The following is a 16,081-nucleotide window of genomic DNA, read 5'->3' as shown; positions in this document are numbered from 1 at the left end:
GGGTTGACGGAGGAGATAGGGAAGATCCAAAGAAGAGCGGCGCGTTTCGTCACAGGGTCATTTGGTAACCGTGATAGCATTACGGAGATGTTTAGCAAACTCAAGTGGCAGACTGTGCAAGAGAAGCGCTGTGCTTCGCGGTGTAGCTTGCTGTCCAGGTTTCGAGAGGGTGCGTTTCTGGATGAAGTATCGAATATATTGCTTCCCCCTACTTATACCTCCCGAGGAGATCACGAATGTAAAACTAGAGAGATTCGAGCGCGCATGGAGGCTTTCAGACAGTCTTTCTTCCCGCGAACCATACGCGACTGGAACAGAAAAGGGAGGTAATGACAGTGGCACGTAAAGTGCCCTCCGCCGCACACAGTTGTGTGGCTTGCGGAGTATAAATGTAGATGTAGATGAAGATGTAGATGTAGAAGATAGATGGTGGAAATAATGTTCAGAAAACTGATCAACTACAGCTATCAAAGCTTAGATCTGGAATGTATGTAACAGAAAGATAAAACTATATTAATAATGTTAGAGGAACTGAATTTTTACTTTAATAAATACACATACACTATGTGATCAAAAGTATCCGGACACCTGGTTGAAAATGACTTACAAGTTCATAGCGCCCTCTATCGGTATTGATGGAATTCAGTATGGTGTTGGCCAGCCCGTAGTCTTGATGATAGCTACCACTATCGCAGGTGCTGGAAGGTGCTGGAAGGTGCTGGAAGGTTTCTTGGGGAATGGCAGCCCTTTCTTCACGGAGGGCTGCACTGGCGAGAGGTACCGATATCGGTCGGTGAGACCTGGTGCGATGTCGGCTTTCAAAAACATCCCAAAGATGTTCTATAGGATTCAGGTCAGGACTTTGTGCAGGTCAGTCCATTACAGGGATGTTATTGTTGTGTAACCCCTCCGCCACAGGCCGTGCATTATGAACAGGCGCTCGATCATGTTGAAAGATGCAATCGTCATCCCCGAATTGCTCTTCAACAGTGGGAAGCAAGATGCTTAAAATGTAGGCCTGTACTGTGATAGTGCCACGCAAAACAACAAGGAGTGCCAGCCCCCTCTATTAAAAACACGACCACACCATAAAACCACCGCCTCCGAATTTTACTGTTGGAAACTCGCCATACACACACCCTGCCATCGGATGGCCACCCGCCGCTCGCACATGAAAACCAAATTTTCTCACCTCCCGCCTAACTTTCATAGTACTTGCAGTGGATCCTGATGCAGTTTGGAATTCCTGTGTGATGGTCTTGACAGATGTTTGCCTATTACACGTTACGACCCTCTTCAACTGTCGGCGGTCTCTGTCAGTCAACAGACGAGGTCGGCCTGTACGCTTTTGTGCTGTACTTGTCCCTTCACGTTTCCACTTCACTGCCACATCGAAAACAATGGACCTAGGGATGTTTAGGAGTGTGGAAATGTCGCGTACAGACGTATGATACAAGTGACACCCAATCACCTGACCATGTTCGAAGTCCGTGAGTTCCGCGGAGTGCCCCATTCTGCTCCTCTCACGATGTCTAATGACTACTGAGGTCGCTGATATGGAGTACCTGGCAGTAGGTGGCAGTAAAATGCACCAAATATGAAAAAGTATGTTTTTTGGGGTGTCCGGATACTTTTGATCACATAGTGCAGTTCAGATACACTTTTCTCTTTACTTTTTCTTTAGTGCAGGTGCCGAAGGCCACGAAACAAATTTACTTGTTGGAGTTGCCAGTAAACAAATGGAAACACAAGGAAACTGGACGACGTAGAAGTCTGCATGAATTATGTGACTACGTCATAGCGTGTTTAAAAAAACGAGAGCGTAAGCAAATAGTAGACTGCAACAAAGAAACCATTGCTACGTAGTGCCTATGTTATAATTATTAATGTATGTTATACACTGACGGAAAAAATTGGAATACAAAAAAATAATTAAAGTAGGTAATGGTATTTCGGGAATACTTTTATCTAGGTAACATAATTAAGTAATCACAGGTGAATGTAAGCGCGAGAAAAACCATAGCAAATGTCAAATGCTCGTATATTAACAACCGGCGTAATGCAGAATGTTGAATGCAAGCGTAGAAACGCGCATGCATTGTCTCGCACAGGTGACAGATGTCAATTTGTGGAATGGAGTTCTATGCCTGTTGCACTTGGTCGGTCAGTACATGGACGGTTAACGTTGATTCTGGATGACGTTGCAGCAGTCGTGCGATCATGCCCTACACGTCTCCGACTGGAGACAAATCTGGTGATCGGCCAGGTCGAATCACAACACTCACATAAAAATTTGCAGTCAGGGAGCGTGGAATAATCACGACAGTGCGCCTTCTGTCATACGAAATCGCACTCCGGGCCACAACCCCGAATGTAGGTCCAGTGTGTCTAGAATGCCGACATGTTGGTTGCAGAGCCCCAACGGACCTCCTTCAAACGAATACACGGCCATCATCGGCACCGAGGCAGAACCAGCTTCATCAGACAACACAGCAGAGCTCCAACCTTCCTTCCAATGAGCTATCGCTTAACACTACGGAAATCGCAAATAGCGGTGGGTTTGGGTACGTGGAAGGAGCGCTACAGGTAATCGGGATCGAAGGTGTCCTTTAAGTACCCGATTTACAACCGTTAATTGTGGTAGTGCCACCATCCGGAGCCCGGTCTTCTTCCAGTTTCACACTCTAGTGAGCACCCCTGGCAGCAATCGTGTACAGTGGCTACATTCCTGCAAAGTTTTTCAGCAATATCACAGAAGGAGCATCCAGCTACTCGTAGCCCAATTACACAGCCTCGTTAAAACTCATTGCAGTCTTAACAATTTCGTCTTTGTCGCCTTAAAGGCAATCTTTACTCACATCAACTCAGCATGTCCACTCTCAAAGGTAACTAACGCTAACGACCGTTACAGTGAGTATGTAAAGCAAACCTGAAATGCAGCGCGAAATTTGAACAGACACCATCATTCAGATGTGGAAACACGCCAACAACCTTTCCTTTATTTCACGCACATCCTTCTTGGTGTTGCGATTTTCATTCTGTCAGCGTAGCTCATTAAAAATAATCGAGTTAGCAATAGAGTCTCACTGCTATTTACAAGTTTGGCTTATTTTCTTTAAAAATACACCCACTTAAGTAACTGATCATTGCGATATTAAAATAAAATACGTTGAAACCCCAATTTAAACAACTTGCACAGCGTGATATTGTAACAAAGGCAACTGTATCCCTAGTTCAGATATAATAAATTTCGCAATGCATTATTTATTTATCAACTAATGCATTCTCCATTGCACTTTGCCTATTCTTGCTCTCCATACTGTAAAATAGCACGCAGACAATAGCTGCTTACCATTACCACGCCGTCACTCACTGAGAGTTGCATCCAGCATCACGTAGTTATTACTGGAGAGACCCGCAGCATATACCCTGATCAGCCAGAACATGATGATCACCCACCTAATAGCCAGTATGTCCACCTTTGGCACGGATAACAATGGCAATGCGTCGTGGCATGGAAGCAATGAGGCCTAGGTAGGTCGCTGGATGGAGTTGGCACCATATCTGCACACAAGTTAGCCAATTGCCGTAAATTCCGCGGAGGGAGCTGAGCTCTGACGCCACGTTCAATCACGTTCCACATGTGCTCGATTCGGTTCAGATCTGGCGAGTTGGGGAACCAGCACATGAACGGAAGAACCTCGCCACTATCTTCCTCGAACCACTCCGTCACACTCCTGGACTTGTGACATGGCACATTATCTTGTCGGAAAATGCCACTGCCCTAGGAAAAACATGATCGTCTTGAAGAGTTGTATACGGTGTGTAACCAGTGTACGATACTCCTTGGCCGTCTTGGAGCCTTAGTCGAGCTTTACTGGACCCATGGATGCCCACGTGAATGTTCCTCAGAGCGTAATGGAGCTTCCACCAGCTTGTCTCGATCCTGTGGAACAGATGTCAAGGATCTGTACCCATGGTAGCCGACGGATTCGTGTTCTCTCATCGGAATGATGACCAAGTTATCGGGATTCATCAGATCATGCAACGCTCTGCCAACGTCCAGTGCCGCTTGTCAGGTGCCCATTTCAGTCGTAGTTGACGGTGTCATTGCGTTAACATTGGCACATGCATGGTTGGTCGGCTGCGGTGGCGCGAAAAAAAAAAAAAAATAATAAGAAGGTTCAGATGGCTCTGAGCACTATGGGACTTAACATCTGAGATCATCAGTCCCCTAGAACTTAGAACTACTTAAACCTAACTAACCTAAGGACATCACACACATCCATGCCCGAGGCAGGATTCGAACTTGTGACCATAGCAGTCGCGCGGTTCCGGTCTGAGCGCCTAGAACCGCTAGACCACCGCCGCCGGCGGTGGCGAGTCGTTAGGAGAGTTCGGTGCACTGTGTTTTCAGACACACTTCTGCCGCCTGTTCTGTTTTACCAGTCTTCCCAGCCTACGACGTCCGATATCTGTAATGAGGTGTGAACGCACACCCACACGATGTCGGGTCATGGTTTCACCTTGGTTTCGCAAAATGTTGAAGGCACTCACCATAGCACTCCTTGAATACCCAGCAAGTCGTGCAGTTTCCGAAATGCTCGTGCCGAGTCTACGGGCCATCACAATCCGCCCCGGGCCAAACTCAGATGGATCGCTCGCCTTCCACATTCTACATACAGACAGCACGCTCACTGATACTACATGCACCATGAATGTGTCTGACTAGCAGCCATTCCTCTCCAGGTGACATTGCTATCGCCTGGACCGGTTCATATAGGTACATGGTCGGTGGTCATAATGTTCTGGAAGATGAGTGTACGTCAGGTAGAGCTCTGTGCCGGGAGGGGTGGGGGCGGCGTATCCGCAAGGGGTCGGAACACTTGCACGCAGAGACACTTGCACAGACCTGGGGCTCTTCACGGCCCAACTTGCTTCGCACAGGTACAGGCACATCTACATCTACATCGATACTGTGCAAATCACATGTAAGTGCCTGGCAGAGGGTTCATCGAACCACCTTTATAATTCTCTACTATTCTAATCTCGTATACTATGCGGAAAGAACGAACGAAAGAACGAACACCTTCCGTAGGAGCTGTGATTTCCCTAATTTTATCGAAGTGATCGTTTCTCCCTATTTAGCTCGGTGTTAAGAAAATATTTCCGTATTCGGGGGAGAAAATTGGTGATTAGAATTTCGAGAGAAAATTCCGTCGCAACTAAAAATGCCTTTCTTTTAATGATGGCCAGCCCAAATCCTGTATTGTTTCAGTAACACTCTCTCGCATGTTTCGTGATAATACAAAACGTGCTGCCCTACTCTGAACTTTTTCGATGTACTCCGTCAGTCCTAGCTGGTAAGGATCCCACACCGCGCGGCAATATTCTAAAAGAGGACGGACAAGCGTAGTGTAGGCAGTATCCTTAGTAGATCTGTTACATTTTCTAAGCGTCCTTCAATAAAACGCAGTCTTTGGTTAGCGTTAGCACAATATTTTCTATGTGTTCCTTTCAATTTAAGTTGTTCGTAATTGTAATTCCTAAGTATTTAGTTGAATGTACGGCCTTTAGATTAGAGTGTTTTATCTTGTAGCCGAAGTTTAACGAATTGCTTTTAGCACTCATATGGATGACCTCATCTGTTCATTATTTAGGGTCAACTACCAATTTTCGCACCATTCAGATATCTTTTCTAAATCGTTTTGCAATTTCTTTTGCTCTTATGATGACTTTATTAGTCGATAAACGGCAACGTCATCTGCAAACAACCCAAGACGGCGCTCAGATTGTATCCCAAATCGTTTGTATAGATGAGGAACAGCAAAGGGTCTAAACACTACCTTGGAGAACGGCAGAAATCACTTCTGTTTTACTCGATGACTTTCCATCAATTACTACGAACTGACTACCTCTCTGACAGGAAATCACAAATTCAGTCACGTAGCTGAGACGATATTCCATAAGCACGCAATTTCACTACAAGCCGCTTGTGTGGTACAGTGTCAAAAGCCTCCCGGAAATCCAGAAATATGGAATCGATCTGAAATCCCTTGTCAATAGCACTCAACACTTCATACGAATAAAGAGCGAGTTGTGTTTCACAAAGACGATGTTTTCTAAACCCGTGTTGACTACGTGTCAATAGACCTTTTTCTTCGAGGTAATTCATAATGTTCGAACAGAATATACACTCCTGGAAATTGAAATAAGAACACCGTGAATTCATTGTCCCAGGAAGGAGAAACTTTAGTGACACATTCCTGGGGTCAGATACATCACATGATCACACTGACAGAACCACAGGCACATAGACACAGGCAACAGAGCATGCACAATGTCGGCACTAGTACAGTGTATATCCACCTTTCGCAGCAATGCAGGCTGATATTCTCCCATGGAGACGATCGTACAGATGCTGGATGTAGTCCTGTGGAACGGCTTGCCATGCCATTTCCACCTGGCGCCTCAGTTGGACCAGCGTTCGTGCTGGACGTGCAGACCGAGTGAGACGGCGCTTCATCCAGTCCCAAACATGCTCAATGGGGGACAGATCCGGAGATCTTGCTGGCCAGGGTAGTTGACTTACACCTTCTAGAGCACCTTGGGTGGCACAGGATACATGCGGACGTGCATTGTCCTGTTGGAACAGCAAGTTCCCTTGCCGGTCTAGGAATGGTAGAACGATGGGTTCGATGACGCTTTGGATGTACCGTACACTATTCAGTGTCCCCTCGACGATCACCAGAGGTGTACGGCCAGTGTAGGAGGTCGCTCCCCACACCATGATGCCGGGTGTTTGCCCTGTGTGCCTCGGTCGTATGCAGTCCTGATTGTGGCGCTCACCTGCACGGCGCCAAACACGCATACGACCATCATTGGCACCAAGGCAGAAGCGACTCCCATCGCTGAAGACGACACGTCTCCATTCGTCCCTCCATTCACGCCTGTCGTGACACCACTGGAGGCGGGCTGCACGATGTTTGGGGCGTGAGCGGAAGACGGCCTAACGGTGTGCGGGACCGTAGCCCAGCTTCATGGAGACGGTTGCGAATGGTCCTCACCGATACCCCAGGAGCAACAGTGTCCCTGATTTGCTGGGAAGTGGCGGTGCGGTCTCCTACGGCACTACGTAGGATCCTACGGTCTTGGCGTGCATCCGTGCGTCGCTGCGGTCCGGTCCCATGTCGACGGGCACGTGCACCTTCCGCCGACCACTGGCGACAACATCGATGTACTGTGGAGACCTCACGCCCCCCGTGTTGAACAATTCGGCGGTACGTCCACCCGGCCTCCCGCATGCCCACTATACGCCCTCGCTCAAAGTCCGTCAACTGCACATACGGTTCACGTCCACGCTGTCGCGGCATGCTACCAGTGTTAAAGACTGCGATGGAGCTCCGTATGCCACGGCAAACTGGCTGACACTGACGGCGGCGGTGCACAAATGCTGCGCAGCTAGCGCCATTCGACGGCCAACACCGCGGTTCCTGGTGTGTCCACTGTGCCGTGCGTGTGATCATTGCTTGTACAGCCCTCTCGCAGTGTCCGGAGCAAGTATGGTGGGTCTGACACACCGGTGTCAATGTGTTCTTTTTTCCATTTCCAGGTGTGTATGTTCCAAAATCCTGCTGCATATCGACGTTAACGATATGGACCTACAATTAAGTGGATTACTCCTACAACCTATGCGACTTCGCAGTCATTGGGTACGGGTCTTTCGCCGAACGAACTGTTGTATATGATTGTTAATAAATCCAGCAGTTCAGCACAACTGTTCGTGCGAGCTGGCTGATGGTGACGCCATAGCATTGAGCTACCATGTGTCGCTTCAAGGTGGCTCATTAACGCGTTTCATGGAAAATTTATTTTTAAGTCAGTTTTATTGATGAGAAATGACAATGAAACACAACATAATGAGAAGTGAGAATGGTTGGGTGATAGATTTGTGTGTGGTGCCCGGGGGGGGGGGGGCGGAGGAAGGTGATGGGGGGGGGGGGGGGAGGCAAACAGCGAGGCCACCGGTCCCATCGGATTAGGGAAAGATGAGAAAGGAAGTTGGCTGTGCCCTTTTAAAGAAACAATCTTGACATGTGCCTGAAGCGATTTAGGAAAATTACGGAAAACTTACAGCAGGATGGTCGGACGTGGGTTTAAACTGTCGTCCACCCGAACGCGAGTCCACTGTTCTAAACAATGAGCCACCTCGCTTGGTGGGAAGTGAAAATGAAATTCAAGATCTCTTTTAATATTTTAATGATGCAAAGAATGGGAGGTAGCTAAGTAAGAAACAACGTAATTCTTATTACTGTTGGAGCCTTATGATGACTGCTATTTTAGGAAGATATTTAAACAGACAAATTTATATTTCGTTACCATTTTATTTAAACTTTAAACATAAAACCGTAGAATGTCGATGAATATTACTTACTTTGCTTTTCACTAAGGATCAATGTCTGTGGCCACTTTTAGATAAATGCTATTTAGGAGACAAGCTCTTACGGTGAAGTCTGCAAGTGATCTTCTGTAGGTGGATTTCTTTCTCTTCCTTGCGTAAAAAAACAGCATGTGCGTGTAAGTCTAAACATCGATGTAATCGTACCTGCACACTCGTAAAGTGAAAATTTACATTGAGGAAACAGAAGTCTACGAGTCTAATTTTGCTATTAAAATAATCACTCAAGCGTCACACAGTAAGTTATAAGTTCTTACTGTGGCCAAGTTTGCACATTGTCAGCATAACCCGAAAATCAGTTGAACTGCGCAACCTCTTGCAGGCTGAAAAGGACTATGTAAACTTTATCTAACTGCTGACTCTTTCGATGAGTGCTCCTTCTGAAAATAAAAATATATTTTAATAGTTAAAATGTTGGGAAAAGTACTGAGATGTTTATTTCTCTGCTCCCATATGATGAAAACTTTCTTCAGTAACATTTCTTAAAAGCCTCTTTTTCTCGTTGTGTTCAAAGTTTTGAAACTCACTGATATAACATAAGCGTATCAAGACACCATCGCATACAATAAACATATAAACTAGACATAGTGCACTGATACGTTAATCTGTCTGGCCGCATTGAAATTCCCACCCCAACCATCAAGCTACTTTTCATCCCTTTAAATACAGCTGCTCTTCATTTTATGGAAAGACACCACGCTAAAACTTCAATTTAAGAGGAAAAAGATTAAAGGGTACTTGACATCTTTAGAGTGTTTACTCTTAGTTCCAGAACGATTTGGCGGTACTCGAATTACAAGAACGTCTAAGGAATGTTTGAAATAGAGACTGCATAAGCGGATGTGGCACAGAAAGATGAACAAGATAATTTTTAAATACTGTCATCATCAAACAGAATCATCTTTACTCCGAACTTAGCATAAGCTCATATTGGGGAAAACAAGTTGCAGTATTTCGAGGAAAATTGAAGCGAAACTATTGGCAGCCAGTCACTGGATATGAATTACTTTGCCTGATAACTGTGTAAATATTATGTAGGGAATACACTGACGTCCTGTTCAGTACAGTCAACAAGCTCCAAGGAAGTAGGTATTGACTTATAATCACAATGAAATATCCCCACCACCGCGCCTCCTCAAGAAGACTGTGACGGCTTTTTTATTCAGAAAATTCAAGAAAAAGGTTACCCTGATGTTGAACTAAAAAGAAGGAGCCCCATAGAAGCAGGAAGGGTAAACGTTATGGTGCCGGTGATTTTAATGGTGTACTTTTCTAGTAGTAATATTCACTTTTTAATAAAATGTTAAAATCCATTTTACTATTAGTTTGTTTTTCTAAGTTCAGTGCCAACTTTAATTCATAAATATTAACCAGTCTGAACGACATTTTTACAGAAGTAGTATTGATGTGTTTGCATACTTCTATGCATTAATATTATCTTAAATGTAATTTGTTTCCTTTATCATCATATTTACGTACCGATACATTAAATTTTAAATAAACACCGAAGACAAATTATTAATATTTCTCATAAAATGAATGCATATAACCGTTGAACTATGTCTTCTGACTGCATCATGAAAATCTAGCACTTGGAAACTGTAGCGTGAGTACCGAATGTTTGTTTTCAAGAATACAATTAAAATCTCGTAACTCGAAGACCGATGAAGTGATGGACTTCAAAACTTGCACATTGCAACAGCTTTACATAACAGACACGTTTTAAAATTTGGTTGCTATCAGTAAAGATGAAGAAAAGTTAAATTTTTGAGTGGAGTCTTCCCAAAAGCACTGCGCTGTATATACTACATGTTGGTATCTAAGGCAACGGAGAAACTAATTACAGTCATTCCTCTGAAGGCAGCACATTGTCTGCACTTGTCCTGCGCTACTAGTCGGCCTTGCTCCGCTAAGTAACGCCGTGTGACCGTCCCATATTACCGTGACCTGGTGAAATCTCTTGCTCCCCTATTCGCATCAGCAGGCCTGCTGTAGTCAACGACATGTGTTATTAGAAATTAGTTTTAACATATGCTGAAAAGTTGCAAAACTGCGACCTGTCACCTTTTTATGAGAATTTATTTTGTCTTTACTAGTTCCATGCTGGTCTGTTTTATCGGAGGGAGAAAGTATGAATTTAATTGTATGTCATTTGCCTGCGTTTCCGCTACGAAGATGTATTCGGTGTCTACCCATACAAATTTCGTTTGTAAGAACCTCTCAAGGCGAATGCTGCGAAAATTCCCTAAAAATGCCTGGCCTTTGAGATAGTCTTGCCAGTCTTCATTATGGAATATTTTACAAATTTCAGGAGACATTCAACCAACTTCGTATCGTTCCCAGGGAACAGCACGAGGAGGTAGTTTCATTCAGCCCCCCCTAAAATGTATTTACAATATTTACACAAAAATACTTTTCAAAATTTACAGATTTTTCAATGAATCTGATATTTTCTTTGTCATTGTAATTTCTGTGCATAGGTCACACAAGTCAGAAACGAGTTTAAGCTCCCATTAGTTTGGAGTGTCTTTAAAGCCTTTGCAATCGTTTCGTCAGTCCTCGTTGCTGACCATTGTTTTCTTTTCCCAGCAAAGTTTAAAATTTGTCTGTCGAACTGGTGGTAATGTTACACTGCATCTTCTCGAAGATTTTTCGCTAAGGAGTAAACATTCGGATGAACTTTTGATATCAATGAATTTTTTCTTCGGTTCCATCCCTCTGAGACGTTATTAGTGCGATGGCGCCTTCCACTGCAATTTCACATCTCTCTATGTTCGTTATCGACCCACTGGTCCAAAAAATCGTTACAAAAGTCCTGAAGCTTCTGGTTTCCAGACGTACTCTTCTGAATACACAGCCAACGATCGTCCACTATTTCCAAGGGAAGATGTGCTATAGTAGAAGACATTCTTGTTTGACAGCATATTCCCTCGTTTTCCTTATAGGCTCGAAAGAGGCCGCAACACTGAACTTATTTTCACAAGCGTTGAATAAAATGATAATCGCAACCAGTAACCTCTGTTCCAGGAAACAAACTGTTAACTACTTGGACGATGGAAATTTCAAAGTCCATCATCAGAGATGCAGCGCTCTATCCAGGCACGGTAATTTTAATAGCTTTAAAAAAAAACTTCAAAAGTTTCTCGTTTTTTATTTGGCAGCCAAGCGTCAGCAACTGGAATGGTGTCTGTTTCCTCCCAGGAACTATTAAGGTCTCCTTGGAGTATAAACAACTGTCCATACAGCTTGCTCGAATTCTTGAACAATCCATTCACAAAGAATGATTCACAATTTGATAAACACGGTTTTCCCTTTTCGCTGGCAAATACCAGTATTGTGCCGTTCGGTCCCCTGTTATCATCTGCATGAACGATTGTCTCGCACTTCTGTGTGATGGTAACAATGTTACTAAGTCGTTGGCTCGTTTGAAGAACTGCCCTCCACCATCAACGTAAGTTGACGAAACTGTAGCGTCTGTTTCTTTTGCTCGCTTCTTTGCGCCGCCAAAACGTTTTCACACTTCATTTGCTGCTTAATCTGGAATGCAAACATGGTTACCTTCCCCTAAAAGAGTGCTATTTTTCGTGGATAGCCTTCTTGTGCATTTATTCTTTTTAAAGTTTACACAACGTCAGTAAGCCACTTCTTGTTTGTTTGTACAGTCCACTATATACTGACGCCGTTGTAAATCAGTAGTCTCGGGGAAGTGCATTATCTCAGTACTAAAACACGGAACACTACTAGAGGTCAACTGCAGTACTGAACTCCAGAAGAAAGCCGCACACACCACGAACTGATGGGGGGCAGGCAACATTGTGCAGAAATGGTCTTTGACCTTCCCCAGAATAAGTCGCAGGTAGCGGCGGATAGGCCGTTGTACCTTACTTCTGGAACACCCTGTCCACAATCTACTGCGTCTTGGGCCCCCTGCAAATGTCAACACATTCCCTCTCCTTACTAGTGTCACTCCTTGCAAGTGTCACAAACTCCCCGCAAGCCTCTAGGATTACTCCATTGCCCACGCCCATAATTATCACTCACAAGCGGCCGGTGTGGGCTCGATAAGGCGGCACCTAGTGGCCGTCCAGCGACCTGTGAGGCAGCTTTAAAGCGTCTGCACATACTTTCATCCCATGTAAGTATTTTGTTTAAAATTGCAAGACTTTTTTCATGTGTTAGTTCATCTCTGGAATCTCACTTCACTTGTCCAGTTCGTGGCTGAATGGAAATTTTAGGTGTTTCCCCACGCTAATCTCACGTGCTGAGGGACTAACATTCTTCAACCACTTTTTTCATTATATATATCGTGACCTCATTCCTTTAGCCACATACTGCATTGAATACACAATTTATAATCATTACACGTTGCATATCTCTCTGTGGCCGCTTTTATCTCACATCCGCAGAAGTGCTGTAACCACGGAGAGTCGAGAATTGGTATGGTGGGTGTCAACTGCTCAGTCACATCTTTTCCCGCAGTTATTCATGAGACTTATTTTGACGTCACATTGTAATATCACATGGTTTATTTGTTAAAACATTTTGTTGCGGTAGATTAATTGTCCTCTCACTCTTTTTCAAAAAATGGTTCAAATGGCTCTGAGCACTATGGGACTTAACATCTGAGATCATCAGTCCCCTAGAACTTAGAACTACTTAAATATAACTAACCTAAGGACATCACACACATCCATGCCCGAGGCAGAATTCGAACCTGCGACCGTAGCTGTCGCACGGTTCCGGATTGAAGCGCCTAGAACCGCTCGGCCACCGAGGCCGGCCACTCTTTTTCCTTCTGCCTTCGAGCGCCTGCTGAAATTTCTTTTACAACAAATACACACCGCAAGCTAGCAGCGGAGGGCATCTTGTGGTACACACAAAAAAAATGAGGTGAATATATTCATTTGATGATTTGATAGTGGTATGCACATATACAGATGGTCCTAGTTCGCGTACACAAGGTACAATTGTACTCAGGTGATACACGTGAAAAGATTTCCGACGTGATTATCGCCGTACGACGGGATTAACAGACTTTGATGCGGAATGGTAGTTGGAGCTAGGCGCATGACACATTTAATTTCGGAAAGCGTTACAGAATTCAATATTTCGACATCCACAGTGTCAAGAGTGGGCCGAGAATACCACATTTCAGGCATTACCTCTCACCACGGACAACGCAGTGGCCGATAGTGTTCACTTTATGACCGAGAGCAGTGGTGTTTGTGTAGAGTTGTCAGTACTAACAGCCGCCCGCGGTGGTCTCGCGGTTCTAGGAGCGCAGTCCGGAACCATGCGACTGCTACGGTCGCAGGTTCGAATCCTGTCTCGGGCATGGATGTGTGTGATGTCCTTAGGTTAGTTAGGTTTAAGTAGTTCAGAGTTCCAGGGCACTAATGACCACAGCAGTTGAGTCCCATAGTGCTCAGAGCCATTTGAACCATTTGTCAGTACTAACAGATAAGCACCACTGCGTTAAATAACCACAGAAATCAATGTGGGACGTAAGGTGAACGTAACTGTTAGGACATAATGGCGTTAAAGGGCTATGGCAGCAGACGATCGACGTGAGTGCCTTTGTTTAAGAGCACGTCATCGTCTGCAGCGCTTCTCCTAGGCTTGTGACCACAGCGGTTCGGAAAACGTGGTCTGGTCAGATGAGTCACAATTTCAATTGGTAAGAGCTGATGATACGGTTCGAGTGTTGCGCAGACTCCACGAAGTCATGAAAAAAATGGCTCTGAGCACTACGGGACTCAACATCTGTGGTCATAAGTCCCCTAGAACTTAGAACTACTTATACCTAACTAACCTAAGGACATCACACACATCCATGCCCGAGGCAGGATTCGAACCTGCGACCGCAGCAGTCGCGCGGTTCCTGACTGAGCGCCTAGAACTGCTAGACCACCGCGGCCGGCGAAGTCATGGACCCAAGTTGTCAACACAGCACTGTGGAAGCTGGTGGTGGCTCCATAATGGTGTGGGCTGTGTTTAGACGGAATGGAGTGGGTCCTATGGTCCAACTGAATCGACAGTGACTGAAAATGGCTATGTGAGGCTACTTGGAGACCATTTGCACCCATCACGGACTTCATCTTCCCAAAAAAAGATGGAATTTTTATGGATGACAATGCGCCGCGTCACTGGGCCGAAATTGTTAGCGATCGGGTTGATGAAAATACTGGACGATTTGAACGAATAATTTGGCCACCCAGTTCACCCGTTGTGAATCCCGTAGAATGTTTATGGGAGATAATGGACAGATGAGTTGGTGCACAAAATCCTGCACCGGCAACACTTTCGCAGTTTTGGATGGCTAAAGAGATAGCATGGCTGAATATTTCTGCTGGGGACATCCAACGACTTGTTGAGTCAACGCCACGTCAAGTTGCTGCACTACGGAGGGCATAACTTTTGTCGCTTCAGTGTAGATCGACGCGCAAAAACGACTATCTATAAGCCTCTGTATGAGCCCCAATTTTTTTCCTATCTTTCACTAAATTTACGATGGCTAATTGCAGCTAATTGCAGCTAATATCAATTACACATATGTTTTATGTAATGTACTTTTTTCTGACTACCTTTGTTATGCAGAAATGTTAATAGTAATGGAAAATCGTCCTATAAAATTTTTCGTGAGTTTTATACCTTGCGAATTCCCTGATATCTTTGCGGCGTATTTTTAGAAGTTGACGATGGTATACCTGATGTGTGGGTTTATGTGGGCACTTGTTATTGCTTGTCGTTCATTCATGGGCTTCCTTGTCAAGTTTGGGTCCATTTTCTTATGATGTATCCTAAGTCCTTCTTTTGCAATTGACTGAACTGCGATAAATCGACTAGTGTTAAGTAGACCCTTCCAAGCAATATGGAACAGGTTGTGATGTCGTCTTTGGCCCTGCAGTTTGAGTGGATGTTTTGACAGTTGCGGACACTTGTCAAAGGAGCACGCATGCCCGTGTGAGTATGTTTTTGAGGGTACCAGAGCTGTGATATATTTTTCGTTACTTTATTACTCATGTTGATTTCTGTCTTCAGACTAATCGTTACGAGAGCAGTTAACATTGCTGCTGTATTTTGTAACACGAAGGTTACTCGATTGAAGCAGGTGCTGATTTGTGTCTTTGTGGTCAGTTATGGTTTAATGTAGTTCCGACTTAACAAAAAGTAGTGGATTTACCTGACATGTTTCGTATAGTTTGTTTATTAGGATATGAGTACCTTAGGTTTAGTTACGTATTTGCTTCTGTCCATTCGGTTTTACAGTACCCTAACGACGGATGTAACTATCACATCTATGCAATTTTCATCTGCACTTAAGTGTTGTAATGATGGTCTGGAGAATGGCGATTATTTTCTAGTGACTTTTCCGCAATTACATGTTTAAGAAGTGGCCGGCCGCGGTGGTCTAGCGGTTCTAGGCGCGCAGTCCGGAACCGCACGACTGCTACGGTCGCAGGTTAGAATCCTGCCTCGGGCATGGATGTGTGTGATGTCCTTAGGTTAGTTAGGTTTAAGTAGTTCTAAGTTCTAGGGGACTGATGACCACTGATGTTAAGTCCCATAGTGCTCAGAGCCATGATTAAGAAGTGAGATATTCGGATATTATATGATGAAGTG

Source organism: Schistocerca gregaria, chromosome X, assembly GCF_023897955.1.
Source record: "Schistocerca gregaria isolate iqSchGreg1 chromosome X, iqSchGreg1.2, whole genome shotgun sequence".
NCBI classification, from domain to species: Eukaryota; Metazoa; Arthropoda; class Insecta; order Orthoptera; family Acrididae; genus Schistocerca; species Schistocerca gregaria.
This window is presented reverse-complemented; position numbering follows the sequence as displayed.